This window comes from Lissotriton vulgaris, chromosome 11 (assembly GCF_964263255.1).
Source record: "Lissotriton vulgaris chromosome 11, aLisVul1.2, whole genome shotgun sequence".
In the NCBI taxonomy this organism is placed as follows: Eukaryota; Metazoa; Chordata; class Amphibia; order Caudata; family Salamandridae; genus Lissotriton; species Lissotriton vulgaris.
This window is the reverse complement of record NC_141699.1, coordinates 54,397,490-54,416,594: the sequence shown is the minus strand read 5'-3', so window position 1 is coordinate 54,416,594 and position 19,105 is coordinate 54,397,490.

The following is a 19,105-nucleotide window of genomic DNA, read 5'->3' as shown; positions in this document are numbered from 1 at the left end:
AAGCTCTAATACCGGATAAAAGTGGTTTGGACCAAATCGGAGGCGAAAAATGTTTTGCGTTTTTGCTGACTTGCTTGCCTTTGAGGTGCTCTTTGGGGGGTCTCCCGGTGTTTGTGGGTGAATTTTGGGGTCTGGGAGCACTGCTGGGACAGTCTAATTTTGATTGCATTTGCTTTTCAGGAAATCCGTGGTGTAAAACGGGAGTTATGACCTAGCTGCACAGCGCGTTTGGACCGAAGGCCGATAAATATTGTATGAGATTTTCCTTTTTGGCTGTTTGGGGGTGTTGTGCTTTTTTGCGGGTGGGTTGGCGGGTCTTGGGGCATTTCTGGGAAGGTCTAATACCAGATAGAAGTGGTTTGGATAAAATCCATGCAGAATTTTTTTTGCTATTTCTGACATTTTGCTCAATGTAGCGTTTTTGGGGGCCTGTTTAGGTGGCTTCCTGGTGTTTGTGGGTGAGTTTCGGGGTCTGGGAGCACTGCTGGCTATGAATACTTTAGATTGCAAGAGGTTTGAAGCAAATCCATGGTGGCTGAGGGGAGTTAAGGCCTAGCTTCAGATCGCGCGCGGAGTGATTTTCTACATGCTTGAGCGTCTGTATGAGCAGTATACGGTACTCGATCACTATTTCTTAACACTGGGTACAGCTTAGAAGGACCTGAGGCAAGATGCGGCGCAATGGAACCTAGTTAAAAGCCTGACAGACATGCTTCGTCCTTTCGAGGTCTTCACTCGTGCAGTAAGCAAGGAGGACTGTAATTTGGGAAAAGCTATCCCATTGTTGCGCATGCTGGAGCACCAACTGAAGGCGGTGTCTTCTATGTTTCAAAAAGATGAAAAAAAGCAAGACGCTTTTCTTTTGGCGGAGAAATTATTAGAGCGCCTACTTGGTGATGAACGTCTTAAAATGATCCACTCAGAACAGCATTACATTTGTGCCACGCTACAAAAAGGCGCTGGCAGGCCGAGCATTCTTTTCTTTTGGTGATGAAGATGTTACAAAGTACAAACGTTGGCTAGCCTTGTCAGCCAAGAGGTTTGAAAGAGAACTGCAGCAAATTAAAGGAAAAGGCAGTACATCAGCATCAGCAGGCCATCCCCAGTCAAAAGAATCTACTTCTGCACCTGTGGCTGTGGCACAAGTGACCTCTCAGCCGTTAAAGACACCGGCAACCGGATCATCTGCACCAGACACAACAGTAACATTGGATGCAGAAGAGGATTGGCTAACTCGGCTTGGGTTTGGTTCTCAAAAGGTCACAGCAAAAAGTAAGCAAAGTGGAGGAACCTTGGAGGACCTTGAGTCGATGGTGCAGGACTATCTGAATGACACAACAGAGGTCTATGTTAATGCTCACCCATTGGCGTATTGGCATGGGAAAAAAGAATTGTGGGCACAGATCTCCAACCTGGCTATAAACTACGTCTTGCCCACTCGCAAGCGTGTCTTCTGAACGTGTTTTCAGTGCTGCTGGTGGCATTGTAACTTCCAAACGGAGCCGCCTCTCGCCCAAAAATGTGGAGAGGTTAACAATGATCAAGATGAATCAGCACCTCATACCACCAGATTACAAAGTACGAGAAAGCACGCCGGATTAAGACGAGGTGGACAGCAACGTAGATCAGGGAATTTCTTCTCTGTTAGGTGACACTGACCTCATCCTGCCTGAATTCGCAGAGTATGATGACGAACCCTTATTCTTATCCCCTGACACCGAGCCCTGAAAATTAGACAATGAATCAATAACTTTCTTTTTCGTCCTTATTCACTTTTATTCTTGTGTGTCTGTCTTTCTTTGTTGTGCACAGTTATTATAATTCAAACTTTAATCACCTAATCACAAAAAAAGTCCATCAGCAGAACTGTCTTCACTTGTTTGCTTATTGATTTGAAGGTGCCACAGTCTGCATTCCTCAGGTTCACAAGTTCACAAGAACATGCTCCTCTATCCTACTCCTCCAGACTCCTATTTCCCTCAAAGCAGAGGGCTGGATTACGCCCAATGAAGCAAGATTACGCACTTGTGGGGGTGTTATACTTCTTTGCGGTGAGTTGACGGCTCTGGGGCCATTGCTGGGAAGCTCTAATACCGGATAAAAGTGGTTTGGACCAAATCGGAGGCGAAAAATGTTTTGCGTTTTTGCTGACTTGCTTGCCTTTGAGGTGCTCTTTGGGGGGGTTCCGGGTGTTTGTGGGTGAGTTTTGGGGTCTGGGAGCACTGCTGGGACAGTCTAATCCGTGGTGGAAAACAGGAGTTATGACCTAGCTGCACAGCGCATTTGGACCGAAGGCCTATAAATATTGTAAGTATGAGATTTTCCTTTTTGGCTGTTTGGGGGTGTTGTGCTTTTTTGCGGGTGGGTTGGCGGGTCTTGGGGCATTGCTGGGAAGGTCTAATACCGGATAGAAGTGGTTTGGACAAAATCCATGCAGAATTATTTTTTGCTATTTCTGACATTTTGCTCAATGTAGCGTTTTCCGGGGCCTGTTTGGGGGGCTTCCTGGTGTTGGTGGGTGGGTTTCGGGGTCTGGGAGCACTGATGGCTATGGATACTTTAGATTGCAAGAGGTTTGAAGCAAATCCATGATGGCAGAGGGGAGTTAAGGCCTAGCTGCAGAGCGCGCGCGGAGTGATTTTGGAAATTGCCAAGGAAATGACTAAGTCCCCATTTTTGTACTTTTGCTTTTTGGCTGTTTGGGGGTCTTCTACTAGTTTTCGCCTGGGTTGACGGCTCTGGGGCCATTGCTGGGAAGCTCTAATACCGGATAAAAGTGGTTTGGACCAAATCGGAGGCGAAAAATGTTTTGCGTTTTTGCTGACTTGCTTGCCTTTGAGGTGCTCTTTGGGGGGTCTCCCGGTGTTTGTGGGTGAATTTTGGGGTCTGGGAGCACTGCTGGGACAGTCTAATTTTGATTGCATTTGCTTTTCAGGAAATCCGTGGTGTAAAACGGGAGTTATGACCTAGCTGCACAGCGCGTTTGGACCGAAGGCCGATAAATATTGTATGAGATTTTCCTTTTTGGCTGTTTGGGGGTGTTGTGCTTTTTTGCGGGTGGGTTGGCGGGTCTTGGGGCATTTCTGGGAAGGTCTAATACCAGATAGAAGTGGTTTGGATAAAATCCATGCAGAATTTTTTTTGCTATTTCTGACATTTTGCTCAATGTAGCGTTTTTGGGGGCCTGTTTAGGTGGCTTCCTGGTGTTTGTGGGTGAGTTTCGGGGTCTGGGAGCACTGCTGGCTATGAATACTTTAGATTGCAAGAGGTTTGAAGCAAATCCATGGTGGCTGAGGGGAGTTAAGGCCTAGCTTCAGATCGCGCGCGGAGTGATTTTGGAAATTGCCAGGAAAATGACTAAGTCCCCATTTTTGTACTTTTGCTTTTTGGCTGTTTGGGGGTTTTCTACTAGTTTTCGCCTGGGTTGATGGCTCTGGGGCCATTGCTGGTAAGCTCTAATACCTGATAAAAGTGGTTTGGACCAAATCGGAGGCGAACATTTTTTTGCATTTTTGCTGACTTGCTTGCCTTTGAGGTGCTCTTTGGGGGGTCTCCCGGTGTTTGTGGGTGAGTTTTGGGGTCTGGGAGCACTGCCAGGACAGACTAATTTTGATTGCATTTGCTTTTCAGGAAATCCGTGGTGGTAAACGGGAGTTATGACCTAGCTGCACAGCGCGTTTGGACCGAAGGCCGATAAATATTGTATGAGATTTTCCTTTTTGGCTGTTTGGGGGTGTTGTGCTTTTTTGCGGGTGGGTTGGCGGGTCTTGGGGCATTTCTGGGAAGGTCTAATACCAGATAGAAGTGGTTTGGATAAAATCCATGCAGAATTTTTTTTGCTATTTCTGACATTTTGCTCAATATAGCGTTTTTGGGGGCCTGTTTAGGGGGCTTCCTGGTGTTTGTGGGTGGGTTTCGGGGTCTGGGAGCACTGCTGGCTATGGATACTTTAGATTGCAAGAGGTTTGAAGCAAATCCATGCTGGCAGAGGGGAGTTAAGGCCTAGCTGCAGAGCGCGAACAGAGTGATTTTGGAAATTGCCAAGAAAATGACTAAGTCCCCATTTTTGTACTTTTGCTTTTTGGCTTTTTGGGGGTCTTCTACTAGTTTTCGCCTGGGTTGACAGCTCTGGGGCCATTGCTGGGAAGCTCTAATACCGGATAAAAGTGGTTAGGACTAAATCGGAGGCGAACATTTTTTTGCGTTTTTGCTGACTTGCTTGCCTTTGAGGAGCTCTTTGGGGGGGTTACGGGTGTTTGTGGGTGAGCTTTGGGGCCTGGGAGCACTGCTGGGACAGTCTGAATTTGATTGCATTTGCTTTTCAGGAAATCCGTGGTGGAAAACAGGAGTTATGACCTAGCTGCACAGCGAGTTTGGATCGAAGGCCGATAAATATTGTAAGTATGAGATTTTCCTTTTTGGCTGTTTGGGGGTGTTTTGCTTTTTACGGGTGGGTTGGCGGGTCTTGGGGCATTGCTGGGAAGGTCTAATACCGGATAGAAGTGGTTTGGACAAAATCTACGCAGAATTTTTTTTGCTATTTCTGACATTTTGCTTAATATAGCGTTTTTGGGGGCCTGTTTGGGGGGCTTCCTGGTGTTTGTGGGTGGGTTTCGGGGTCTGGGAGCACTGATGGCTATGGATACTTTAGATTGCAAGAGGTTTGAAGCAGATCCATGGTGGCAGAGGGGAGTTAAGGCCTAGCTGCAGAGCGCGCGCGGAGTGATTTTGGAAATTGCCAAGGAAATGACTAAGTCCCCATTTTTGTACTTTTGCTTTTTGGCTGTTTGGGGGTCTTCTACTAGTTTTCGCCTGGGTTGACGGCTCTGGGGCCATTGCTGGGAAGCTCTAATACCGGATAAAAGTGGTTTGGGTGAGTTTTGGGGTCTGGGAGCACTGCTGGGACAGGCTAATTTTGATTGCATTTACTTTTCAGGAAATCCGTGGTGGTAAACGGGAGTTATGACCTAGCTGCACAGCGCGTTTTCGAACGAAGGCCGATGAATATTGTATGAGATTTTCATTTTTGGCTGTTTGGGGGTGTTGTGTTTTTTTGCGGGTGGGTTGGCGGGTCTTGGGGCATTGCTGGGAAGGTCTAATACTGGATAGAAGTGTTTTGGACAAAATCCATGCAGAATTTTTTTTTGCTATTTCTGACATTTTGCTCAATGTAGCTTTTTCGGGGGCCTGTTTGGGGGGATTCCTGGTGTTTGTGGGTGGGTTTCGGGGTCTGGGAGCACTGCTGGCTATGGATACTTTAGATTGCAAGAGGTTTGAAGAAAATCCATGGTGGCAGAGGGGAGTTAAGGCCTAGCTGCAGAGCGCGCGCGGAGTGATTTTGGAAATTGCCAAGAAAATGACTAAGTCCCCATTTTTGTACTTTAGCTTTTTGGCTGTTTGGGGGTCTTCTACTAGTTTTCGCCTGGGTTGACGGCTCTGGGGCCATTGCTGGGAAGCTCTAATACCGGATAAAAGTGGTTTGGACCAAATCGGAGGCGTACTTTTTTTGCATTTTTGCTGACTTGCTTGCCTTTGAGGTGCTCTTTGGGGGGGTTCTGGGTGTTTGTGGGTGAGTTTTGGGGTCTGGGAGCACTGCTTGGACCGTCTAATTTTGATTGCATTTGCTTTTCAGGAAATCCGTGGTAGAAAACGGGAGTTATGACCTAGCTGCACAGCGCGTTTGGACCGAAGGTGATAAATATTGTATGAGATTTTCCTTTTGGCTGTTTGGGGGTGTTGTGCTTTTTTGTGGGTGGGTTGGCGGGTCTTGGGGCATTGCTGGGAAGGTCTAATACCGGATAGAAGTGGTTTGGACCAAATCGGAGGCAAACTTTTTTTACATTTTTGCTGACTTGCTTGCCTTTGAGGTGCTCTTTGGGGGGGTTCCGGGTGTTTGTGGGTGAGTTTTGGGGACGGGGAGCACTGCTGGGACAGTCTAATTTTGATTGCATTTGGTTTTCAGGAAATCCGTGGTGGAAAACGGGAGTTATGACCTAGCTGCACAGCGCGTTTGGACCGAAGGCCGATAAATATTGTATGAGATTTTCCTTTTTGGCTGTTTGGGGGTGTTGTGCTTTTTTGCGGGTGGGTTGGCGAGTCTTGGGGCATTGCTGGGAAGGTCTAATACCGGATAGAAGTGGTTTGGACAAAATCCATGCAGAATTTTGTTTTGCTATTTCTGACATTTTGCTCAATGTAGCGTTTTCGGGGGCCTGTTCGGGGGGCTTCCTGGTGTTTGTGGGTGGGTTTTGGGGTCTGGGAGCACTGCTGACTATGGATACTTTAGCTTGCAAGAGGTTTGAAGCAAATCCATGGTGGCAGAGGTGAGTTAAGGCCTAGCTGCAGAGCGCGCGCGAGTGATTTTGGAAATTGCCAAGAAAAGGACTAAGTCCCCATTTTTGTACTTTTGCTTTTTGGCTGATTGGGGGTCTCCTACTAGTTTTAGCCTCAGTTGACGACTCTGGGACCATTGCTTGGAAGCTCTAATACCGGATAAAAGTGGTTTGGACCAAATCGGAGGTGACATTTTTTGCGTTTTCGCTGACATGCTTGCCTTTGAGGTGCTCTTTGGGGGGGTTCCGGGTGTTTGTGGGTGAGTTTTGGGGTCTGGGAGCACTGCTGGGACAGTCTAATTTTGATTGCATTTGCTTTTCAGGAAATCCGTGGTGGAAAACGGGAGTTATGACCTAGCTGCACAGCGCGTTTGGACCGAAGGCCGATAAATATTGTAAGTATGAGATTTTCCTTTTTGGCTGTTTGGGGGTGTTGTGCTTTTTTGCGGGTGGGTTGGCGGTCTTGGGGCATTGCTGGGAAGGTCTAATACCGGATAGAAGTGGTTTGGACAAAATCCATAAGGAAAAGCCTTTTTGCACTTTTTGTAACTTAGGGTTCGTTAGGGTTAGCCCTAGCAGCAGGATTTCATGTGTTTCGGGGTGTTCTACATTTTTGCAACTGAGTTCTGGGGTCTTAGAGCACTCGTGGGAATGTGTAATTTTGGTTGCAAGTGATTTGAAGAAAATCCATGGTGGGAAACGGGGGATTTGGCACAGTTAAAAAAGCCTTTGCCACTATTCTTAACTTAGGGCTCGTTAGGGTTAGCAGTATTTGTATTGCACGTGTTTGGGTGGGGGGGTTTGCGAGACTTGGAGCGATGCTCGGTATAGATACTTTTGCTTGCTTGCAAGTGGTTTGAATACAATCCACAGTGGGTAAGGGGGTATTTGGGCCTACTTTTACTTTCAAAGTACGTTTTGTCACCAGTTTTCTACTAGGCCTCGTTTTTTGAGATCTGATTGGGGGTCTACTACATTTTTGTGACTGGCTTTGGTAAGGGTCTGGGTGGGAGCACTGCTGGTGACGTCTAATTTTGTTCTAAAACACAGTTTACAGTACACCTAGCTTGAGGGGAAAGATCCGCTAAATTAATTTGCCCATACTTATTTATCCTTCAAAAGGAGACTCAGACAGAGTACGCACTTTCAAAAATATTGTACTGTCTATTAGGAAACTCAAAGTGTGACTTTTTGCACTACACAGCGTACATACCTTATATTTATTTATCAGTGGTGTTCTAATATCACTTCCTGTTTTTCCGTCAATAATTACAGGCCGGGTTTCAGTCTGTGCAATGGGAAAAAATAGGATGGAGTCAGGCTTCACATTAGCGAGCAGCAAGTCAGCATCCGCCAGGCAGGCAGTGTCCAGGGTATCTTCTGGTCACCAACATTGATGGACGAAGCGTCAGTTGGAATGGAGGAGTGCCGCTAATAAGAGGAATTGTTTGATGCGTGCAACTTACTTACCAAATTCATCAGGACAACTACAACAACATACAGATACAGTATCCATTATTTTCTTCTATGAGTGTGACTGCATTTCTTGGATCTCTCTCTGCTTCTAAATTGATCCCTACAGCCATTCTATAGGTTTTACTTCGGCTATTTTTTAAACCTAATTTATTGTAAGAAGTGTTTCTCTGATTGCAGAGATAGGCAAGTGAAAATGCTGCATCCCTGTACTGTCGCATTCTGTCATTCACGGTTGTCGAAAGCACTACTTACCTTTCAGTAACAATGCATGCAGTAGTGCATGCACTTCCTTTATGTCACTTAAAAGATTTATGGTTAGCTTTGTACCCAAAGATTTCTTTATCTTCAATTATTGTTTGTCCATGCTGTGCTTTTTTTTTTCTTCTCTCAACAAAACCTACCCAAAAAGAAACCCCCATTCCCATCCATTTTCCAAACCCTAACCCTCTTCCCCCGGGCTGTGTGGTTTTTGATTGATGTGTGACTAAATGAGATCAATAATTCCACACACTTGCTGGGGAGGATAAGGTCATAGCAACAGGCTGGTGAAGGAATCCGAGGATATATTCTAGACATAGTCAGCTTCAGTACTATTTCTTGTAGTAGTAGCCAATGTCAAAGAAATTCAACGCAAGTACTAGTTATACTTTCAATACTTTACCATTTGTTAGGCTACATTGTGGCACTGTTCTAGTGTAGTGTCACCTGCTATATTCTCTATCGTACCGTTGTAATGCTACAGTAAGGACAAACCAGGTTTCATTTTCTTTTTTTCCATAGGCATGCAACTGTCACTGTGTCACACCACTAGTACCACCGCAATGAGGACATTTCATCCACACAGCATTGCCAACCTTAATCGCCATTTCCCGTGGAGCCAGCCCTGGGCCTAGCCCTACTTTCAAACACAAATTACAGGTAAGATAAGTGTTTGATGGGAGGTAGTATAATGGAGTATTAGGAGAGACGAGAGATTGACCGTAGTACTACTAAAGTCCTAGGACTCTTGAATTCACTTACTCTGTGAGAGGCACGTAGTGTTGAAAACATTTAGCCATTTACACTTAAAGGAAGAAAATGACACAGACTTAAGTTTCAGGAACACAAACTTTCTGTTAAACCCCCACCCACCAGACTCAAAAGCAGTAAAAAACAGGTATGCTCAGATAAAGTTTCAAAAAGTATATTTTTGTAGCCCTAACAAAATAATCTCCCGCAAGACCTCCCTAACCCTAACGATTGTCCTTCAAAAGTCCCAAAAACAACCCAACTCCCAATTCCCACCCCCCAAAAGTCTCTAAAAAAGGGGCAAGGGACACCACGGCAGGATGCTGTTCACTTTTGCGGCCAGGGCATCATACTCCTTGCGGAGGGTGGCATGGTCGGAGCGGAGGCCCTCCACCAAGGTCTTATACGTTAGGACCTCCTGCTCCAGGTAGGACACTCTGAGGCATAAGCAGTGCTGGAGTGCCTTGCGACTCCTGTGGGGGGCAGCTGCTGTCTTTGCTGCTCGGCGGTGGCGGTTGGCTTTGGTAGCCCGGCTCCATACCACTGGAGCACTGCGCTGGCTGGCAGCCCGTGGGGGCACGGAGGAGGATGCAGCTGTCCCAGTGGATGTTGTACCGGTAGACTGCGTGTCCTCCTCCTCCAGGGCCACCAGCCGTCGATATTCGGCGACAGTGGCATCCAGCCTCCATTGCCGGGCCATTCGAGCCAGCTCCTTCCTTGATGGTCTGTTTGATTTGGAAGGAGCAACTATATGAAGAAAGAAAGACATAGTCTGTAACCGATGCTCCTTAAGATTAACACAAAATGATTGAACAGAAAGTTGTGTCACAGTACAAGTAGCAAATTGAAAGCACAGTACATAACTATTGAGGACAGTATCTATCTAACCTCCCATTTCTTCATCCTTGCTCTAACATTAGTGGGAGTTTAAGGAACAAATTCTACGAGCACTATGGACTTCCATTACAGTCGACTATGACAGTACACCAGTCTTATTCTTCTTCTTCTCTCTTGTTTAGGAAAATTGGTACGTTATCTTATGCAAGCCGGCATAATGCCAGCGCAGTGAACTTGCACCCGAGAAAAACAGACGCACACCATGATGAGTGAGACAGACTTGCGTTACTGTACCGGTCCAGTACTTTCAGGTGGTGAAGCTCTTACTTTTCTATTACGGGTGGCACTGAGAATACTCTGTTAAAAGGGCTACTGCTTAATTAATTTAGCTTTCACCCTACAGTGCAAATGAGTACTAGATTAGGAAAATGAAGAACCTAAATAATCTGATTATTTATCACTTCACATGGGATGTATTTGATTACATATGGGATGACTTTAGGTGCTTTGCTTATTATTGAGTGAACAGTGATACACCCACACAAGAATGACGTACTACTTCTAAACTAAAGTTATTAAGAGAGGAAGGGAGTGTCCACCGTAATAACCGGATATATGCTGTGCTTGCAGTTGCAATACAAACTACTGCTACTAATCATGGTAGTATTTGGACAAAATTACAACTTCTTTTCCTTGCCTTTCCTACACTGGAACGGACGTGCGGGTGCGTTGTTACATGCTCTTCAAAGTAACACTTAGTTCATCTAGTGACCGTGTACTCTCTCTAGATACACATATGCTATCTAAGAGTCAGATAGTACCATGATCCAGGCATCCATCCATTCAAAGTATATGCACACATACAGTTTATGTTTCACCCACCTGTGTTCTCCTTCCACCCATCCTTGCTTCATCATTCACCAAGTCATGCACCAGTCATGCACCATACCATATTCTTTCCTTCCCAGCCACCTCGGGGACCAAGCAAACACATATCATTCTTCTTTGCCAGTCATCATTAAATTTCTCGTCCTTCCACACTTACTTACACCCTTCTTTCGCTTTTCGTTCATCCCATCCATCAAGTTCATCTTAGATCTGATTGGGATTCTTCGCGCCAAAAACTTCACAGCTGAGTCGAAGTACATTTAGAGGAGGCTACTACCTGGTTGATTTATAATACACCCGTGCAGAAAGCACACTCTGCAGTCTTCAATCTCAATAAGTAAGGAATATATAGCTTACCTCTGCCTGCCACCACCGTGTGAACCCTCAGAGGCACATTGGTGTCGTCCGGCACTTGCAACGCATCCTCCCCAGAAGTGTTCCCCTCATCCACCACCACCACCTCCTGTCTGGCCCCGCCACCAGATGTTCCACCTACAAAGTACATTTAAGAATGTTAGAATACACCACTCATTACTATATAATATTTGGTCTAGGAGGAATAAAGAAATATGAAAAAAACAGAAAACAATGTAATAATTTATGACTGTCTACTCTAAAGTAAAAATGTCCCTTTTTCCAGGGAAGGCTGTTGTCTTGCTGCACTTTTTGGCACAACTGATGAATGCTTGCTTTTTATTTTTAACACGCACCACTTTTTCTGAAACTGACAGAAGCTTGACTTCTAAGAACATGAGTAAGATCAAGTTCAAACCAGGTGAGAGCTCAGCTCGACCACAAGAAATATGTCCAATTAATCTTCAGCACTAAGCACTTTTCCATTTTCAGTTAAACGTTTAGTTTTATGACAAACTTGATTTTAATAAATGTGTTTACTTTTAATAAAGCTTTTAAACTTAAATAGACTCTGTGGTTTTTGGTCCTCCAGACTAGAATGGCTGAGCTAAGGGTTTTGGAATTTTTGCAAGCATGAATCCGTGTCTCTGACACATCTTGACTCTGACTCCGTACTCTTGTCCTGCGTTGGATAATTTAATCATCATTGGGGATCAATCATCGGTGACTTTGGGAGCTAAATGACTCTGCCACACTATCTAGTCAGTAAGGAGATTGGGGGTTCAACTACAAAGTCTGTTATCACTGAGGTATGTGGAAAGTCTAACAGCGCCTATTATAATTGATAAGCTAAGCAATGCATTATTTAGTGTCCATAGATCTGTCTGTGCAGATTTGTCCCTGCAACAGTAGTAGAATGGATTGTCCTCCTATCCAGACCAAAAGTAAATTAGTATCTTATTCTTTCTTGGTGGTCATTCACCTTTTTATTGTTGGCAATTGTCAAAGCATACACATTTAGAAGACTTGAAAAGACATTATGGACAATCCCAGAGGACTGCACTCAGTGCATAGAGCTATTGCTGACTAGAATGGGAGTCCAATGGAATTGCCAAATGTGCAATCTGAGTTAGCTACACAGACAGACTAATAAGAATAATCTAGTAATACCACAGGGAGTCATAGTCGAGGCAGGATAAGAATTTAGATCCAGTCTACAAGAAGATCAAAGACGATTTAAAAAAAATCGAATGAGAAACGCTAGGAAAAAATAGGTACTCTATATTAAAATTAAAACTTACTGGGGCCAGCAAAGGAGCCCTCGCCTGCCCGATCCTGGCCTGCATCCTGTTGAACAGCACCCTCCTCCTCCTGTGTCCTCTTGCCCCTGGGGGGAGCTGATGTACAACATGAAAGAAAAAAAGACCAGAAAACATGGATGATATTTTTCAACCAAATCAAACATTTCAAAAGAACAATAACAAAATATTTTGGCGAAATAGCAAATAGACAACTATTCCACGGGATATATTGATAGTCATGTGGTCTACTACGTTATTAGTATTGCTTGATTTGCGGACCGTCGACTTGGAAAGTTCTTATGTAACTCACTAAACAAAGTACTAAAAAGGTTTGCCTAGGACTGGCAGGCAGCAGTCCGCAGCACGCGAAGTGACAGACAAAGTCCATTGTGATTGCCGATCAGCGACAACACTAAAGTTTCCTACTACATTAACCAGTCATTAAAATACTCCAGCTATCAATCCACCACCACTATTTCTTCTTATCGCCATGTGTACAAAGGAAGGACTGGACTTGAGTCTGTAGAGGCTGATTTAGAAGCCCCTTGCGGCTCTTTTGCTCCATTGTTGCGTGACTTTTGTGACGCAGTGGCAGAACAAAAGAGGCTCCATGGTGCGGCGTATATTAACAACGTGAAGCATATGGGAGATTCATCACGTTGTAAAGCCCTGCGCCATCAGGGGGCGTTCCAGCGCAAGGGAGGGCGTTCCTGCGCAGGAACGCATCCTAAAAGTGGCTGAGGGAACTCTACAAGATTTCAATCAGTCACTTTGAGGACAATGATGCGTGACTCAAACCCTGCGCCTGCTTGAAGCAGACGTACGGCTTGATGCAGCATTGGGGAGATAGGGCACACCAGAGCATTGATGGAGCTGCGCCATCGTTGCGACGCAACTCCAGCAATGCGCCGCCTTTACGGCACAGATGCGTAACACTTTGGTGACGTTTTGGGCATTGTAAATACGGCGCACCATGGGTGGTGGTGGCGTGGCGCACAATTACTGGCGCATCCCTGCTACTTTGCAGGGATGCGCCGGTAATTAAAAATCAGACCCTTAATGTCTAGCATTACGCAGTTCTTTAAACTACACTCATACATAATTTCACAGGCCAATGAAATGAACACAAAATCGAAAACAAATAAGCATAGTAGCAACACTACTGAGAAAGAGAGCAGTGCACCTGAAATGCACAGAAGATTTTGAAATATAATTTACCTACAATGTAATCAGCAGCATTATTGCTCTTGGTAAAAAACAAAAATTTGCAATATAATAACACACAGAGCAGGAGAAAACAGAGTAGTAAAGAAATAGCTACTTACACTCACCAGGCCCGGGGATCTCAAGGCCGAGCAGGTCAAGCAGATCGCGTTCCCAGTCCAGGACATCCGTCCAGCGGTGGGTGGCCTGGTTGTAGGTGCGCCGGACCCGAGAGTGGTGGTACATGGCCCGTCACACCTTCTCACACTGCTTTCGGCGCTCCCGGATCCCGTACCCGCTACCAATCTTGCCGCTTGCCATGATGGTCCTGGGGAGGCGGCGCTGAACATAAAAAATTAGTGCGGCCACCTCCTCCGGCTGAAGATCTCCCGGGGTGCGACCTGCTCCTCCCTCAAAGGCCCGCACGGGAGCCGGGCACGGGGTGTGGGACCTTTTCCCTCCTCGGGATGCTTCCCGGCTCCCTTTACCATGGAGTGGGCAGAAAGGAAGCTAAATAATAAAGATAATAGAATAGGGAAGAGAAGAAAAGAAAAGAGTTTTAAAAAGTCGTTAAAATTAACCAAAAGTAGCAGAAAACACAAAAATATAGAGCTAGAAAAATAGAGGGATAGATAATAAGTAAAATAGATTAAAAAAAACTTCAAACAAGCAAAGGATGGCAGAGATTCAGAGAGGATACAAAAAGCATGCCCAGAACCATAGCAATGAATGAGAAACAAGATGGCCGTGCCCGTTCACGACCGCATGGGTAAGTTCGCGCGAGATTTTCCTCGCGATCACACGCGAAATTGTACTAGCGAGCCGCACACTTTGCGAGATTACACATCGCGCCCGGAAACGGAAATACGTAATGCAAACAAGATGGCCGCGCCCGTGAACGACCGCAAGGGTAACTTCGGGCCGTTGCGCTACAAGCTGCTCACTAAAACGCACAAAACCTTGCGAACTAACACGCCGCAAAAAAGCAAATCGCATATTCGCACGAATTTGCGGCTTCAGAATTCGATCTCGCGCAAGTTCGCGCCCCGCGAATCCCGTGAAATTGCAGAAAAACGAGTTTTGCAAAACTGAAAGCATTCAGCAGGTGCAAAAGTTCAAACTCATCATTAGTAACCAATCCCTGTAGTGCTTCCTGACTGGGGCCCCTCCAGAGTTCAGTTGCTAGTTGCAACAATTGTATGACCCTGCTCTGACCCTCACAGCAGGCTCATAGAATAGCTACAAGTAGGCCACAAAGGTCCTGGAAAAAATTTGCACTGCAACAGAAAGCAAATTACAGATAAGGAAGCAGGTGCCAGACTGGAATTTTAAAACAGTGACACATTAATAAACCAACCCCAAATTAATTCATGTCAGTTGAAGCAGGGCAGGTGTGATTGCTTCCCCCCCCATAATCTACAGTGATGATGAAGCAGAGGGTGGCATTGATGTACCAGAAGGTGGCATGAGTGAAACAGAGGGTGGCAGTGGTGAAACAGAGGGTGCTGGGAACCTGTGATGATGAACCAGACGTAGAAACAACATAGTCGCGACCGTTGCGAGCCGACAAGTAAGTTCGCAATTGCGAACTGGTACAAAACCCTCACGAACTGGCAAAAACCCTTACGAACACACAAAAAAAATCCGCAAATTTGCGAGAATTCGCGGATTTTGCGGATTGCGAGTTCGCAAATACGCAAATTCTCAAACGCCAGATTCGCAAAATTCGCCCATGCTTACTCCTCACCCACAGACACAAGGCACTCCCCAAGACTGGCCCAGCCTACCTCAACAGACGACTCTCCTTCTATACCCCCAACAGCCAGCTCCGCTCCGCCGACCTCTCACTCGCCACTGTCCCGCACATCCGAAGAACAACCACCAGTGGGAGATCCTTCTCCCACCTCGTCGCCAAGACATGAAACACCCTCCCACTGAGCCTACGACAGAATCAAGACCTGCTGACCTTCAGGAGGATACTCAAGACCTGGCTGTTCAAACAGTAGTGCCCCTCCCCCAGCGCCTTCAGACCCTCGCAGGTATGTAGTGCGCTTTACAAATGATTGATTGATTGATTGATCGTGGGCTATGTTCATCTCACAGTGAGTTCATGTGTACCCCTGCGCTATCCAACGCTTTCCCTACTGTTGCACTCTCTGGAGTGGGAATAGTAATTTTTACCTCTACGTTATCCAACGCTTTCCATACTGTTGCACTCTCTGGAGTGGGAATAGTCTATTTTACCCCTACGCTATCCAACGCGTTCCCTACTGTTGCACTCACTGGATTGGGAATAGTAATTTTTACCCCTACGCTATCCAACGCTTTCCCTACTGTTGCAATCACTGGAGTGGGAATAGTAATTTTTACCCTCCCACTACCCATCGCCTTCCCTACTGTTGCACTCTCTGGAGTGGGAATAGTGATTTTGACCCTCCCACTATCCAACGCATTCCCTACTGTTGCACTCTCTGGAGTGGGAATAGTAATTTTGACCCCTATGCTATCCAACGCTTTCCCTACTGTTGCCCTCGCTGGAGTGGGAATAATAAGGTTTTCCCCTACGCTATCTAACGCTTTCCCTACTGTTGCACTCTCTGGAGTTGGAATAGTAATTTTTACCCTCCCACTACCCAACGCCTTCCCTACTGTTGCATTCTCTGGAGTGGGAATAGTAATTTTTACTCCTACGCTATCCAACGCTTTCCCTACTGTTGCACTCACTGGAGTGGGAATAGTATTTTTTACCCTCCCACTATCCAACGCCTTCCCTACTTTTGCACTCTCTGGAGTGGGAATAGTAATTTTGACCCTCCCACTATCCAATGCTTTCCCTACTGTTGCACTCACTGGAGTAGGAATAGTAATTTTTACCCCTACGCTATCCAATGATTTCCCTACTGTTGCACTCTCTGGAGTGGGAATAGTAATTTTTACCTCCATGATATCCAACGCTTTCCATACTGTTGCACTCTCTGGAGTGGGAATAGTCATTTTTACCTCTACGCTATCCAACGCTTTCCCTACTGTTGCACTCACTGGAGTGGGAATAGTAACTTTTTACCCTCCCGCTATCCAACGCTTTCCCTACTGTTGCACTCTTTGGAGTGGGAATAGTAATTTTTTCCCTCCGGCTATCCAGCGTTTTCCCTACTGCTGCACTCTCTGGAGTGGGAATAGTTATTTTTATCCCTAGGCTATCCAACGCTTTCCCTACTGTTGCCCTCTCTGGAGTGGAAATAGTAATTTTTACCCCTATGCTATCCAACACTTTCTCTACTGTTGCACTCACTGGAGTGGTAATAGTAAATTTTACTCTTTCCGCTATCCTACTGTAAAAATATTTTATATTTGTTATTAATATTACGTTCATATATATATATATATCATATATATATATATATATATATATATATATATATATATATATATGTATTAATAAATCAATTTGTATTTTTTTTACTTACTTTAATTATTTATTATTTTAATGGTATTTAAGTATTTTAAGTATGTTTAATTTAATTATATTTATTATTTCATTAATTTTTAATTACTTTAAATCATTTTAAAAAAATCAATATTTTGACTATCTATATTTTTTACAACAATATTTTTGATTGGATATTTTTGTACTTACCTGTTTAAAGATAGGAAGTCGATATTATTGTATTCTATATTTTTTACTCGATATTTAGATAGTTCTATATTTGTGTCATTGATATTGTTTCAATGATCCGTCCACAACATTGGTAACACCTCACTTTGAAGGAGTATATTACTATCTTGTGAGTATATGTACATTGTCACAGCATATTCAATAGATACAACCAGGTCATGGCACAACCCGTAGGACATGTTACTGATGCAATGCAAGTACATTTCTTAAAACACTAGCACCATTTTCAAACACAATTAACTCAATTTGTTACCCATCCAGTGCAACATGGAGCATGTTTAGTTTAAAAATAGCCTTTGGATGTGTGAAAACACACAAGGCACAAATCATTGTGTATCCTAGGTTTAATTCCCTGACACAAATTTGCGCATTAACACAATTTAAATGAACATCACACAGTAAAGAAATGCTGTAAAGTGAAGAAAAAATTTCCATCAGTTCAAAAGGGAGTGTGTGCCATGGATTTACAAACAAGTCCAATGATGGAATAGGTCACAGCATCAGCTGTCTGGTGAGATCACAACTTGCATGGTTGACACGGCAAACTACCCTGGTAAGAAAAAACATAGACCAGAGTCAGGCACACTGGACTAAGCCTCTTCAATTTTGGCAACAATGTAAGCTGAAGCACAAGATTTTCAGTGTGGACACCATATGATTCACAGTAACACTGTACATCTCAACTTTTCCATCTCACAAACTCGTATCAATCAACTAACATCATGTCAGTTTTCATACACTCACAAACATACATACACATTGTGCACAAGCAACACAACAACTAACATTTGGGGCTAGTCCACTACTTTCATTGCATACCTACACTCGTGTGAAGAAGTTGTTGATAAGCTGTCATCTTAAATCCACACCATCATCATCATCTCCACTGTTGTCATGACCCAGTCCAGGATCCTCCTTCGCTGGCGGATGCTGGTCCCTATTGTCCTGTATAAGTATAGTCAGTTTGTGGAGCCTGCAGCAAGCAGTGAGGATGTTGCACACCTTCAATGGTGCATATTGTAGGCCTCCTCCTGTCCGATGGAGACAGCGGAATCTTGTCTTCAGGAGGCCAAAAGTTCTCTCAATGACTCGCCGGCTCCTAACATGGGCCTCATTATACCGCATTTTGGCAGGGGTGTCTGCGTTTCGGAGTAGTGTCAGTAACCAAGGTTGGTTGGGGTACCCAGAGTCTCCTACATTGAAATCAGACAAATATATTCAGTTGTTAACTGATAGAGCATTATCGGACATACAATCTACACACAACACAGCACACAACAAAAAGTGACACACCGGTGGCACATAGGGCTTTTAAATCTGCCCCACCCCTATGTGTTGGCACAGGTTACACAGCAATGCCCCCAAAGCATCTTGCAGAACAAGGCTGAACAAGGTTTGTGGCACCCCACTAGATGTTGCCACTGTGTATTGAAATGTACCGGTTGAAAAGAAATGTAAGGCCCCATAACCTTCACTTTGTCCGTCAGTGCAGTTGGATTTGGCCGACCTGGCTGCAGATGAGGTGACAACTGCGCAGTCAAGTCTTCAATGATTGGACTTGTGAAGCTGAACCTCCTGATGGTGCAACGTTCTTCCATGGTTGCAGGTCTGTAAAGGTCCTGTGGACTGCAGGTCGTCTGCGATACCTATGTGTAAACACAGCTGGTGTCAAGTCACAATGTAGCAAGCAACATGCTTAGAGACAATCAAAACATGAAATGTGACCATAACTGAAGCTATAGATCATTTAAAAAAACAGATTTATTGACAAAAAATGTCCTTAGATACATCTCCCAGCATCAGCACCCTGCACAGACTCGTTATGAAGGTATGGTGACACAGCAATTATAGTGGGGTAGTGTAGAACTCACTAATGTCTGACATCATGAATATCAGAAAACATCACATATTCCAAGGATCCACAGTAAATATGGTACTTTAATGTTTCTGAGAAGAATTACATGTGCAATATGTAGACAGAATAGGAACATGTACTGCAAGAGATGTGTTACACCTGATATATACCCAAC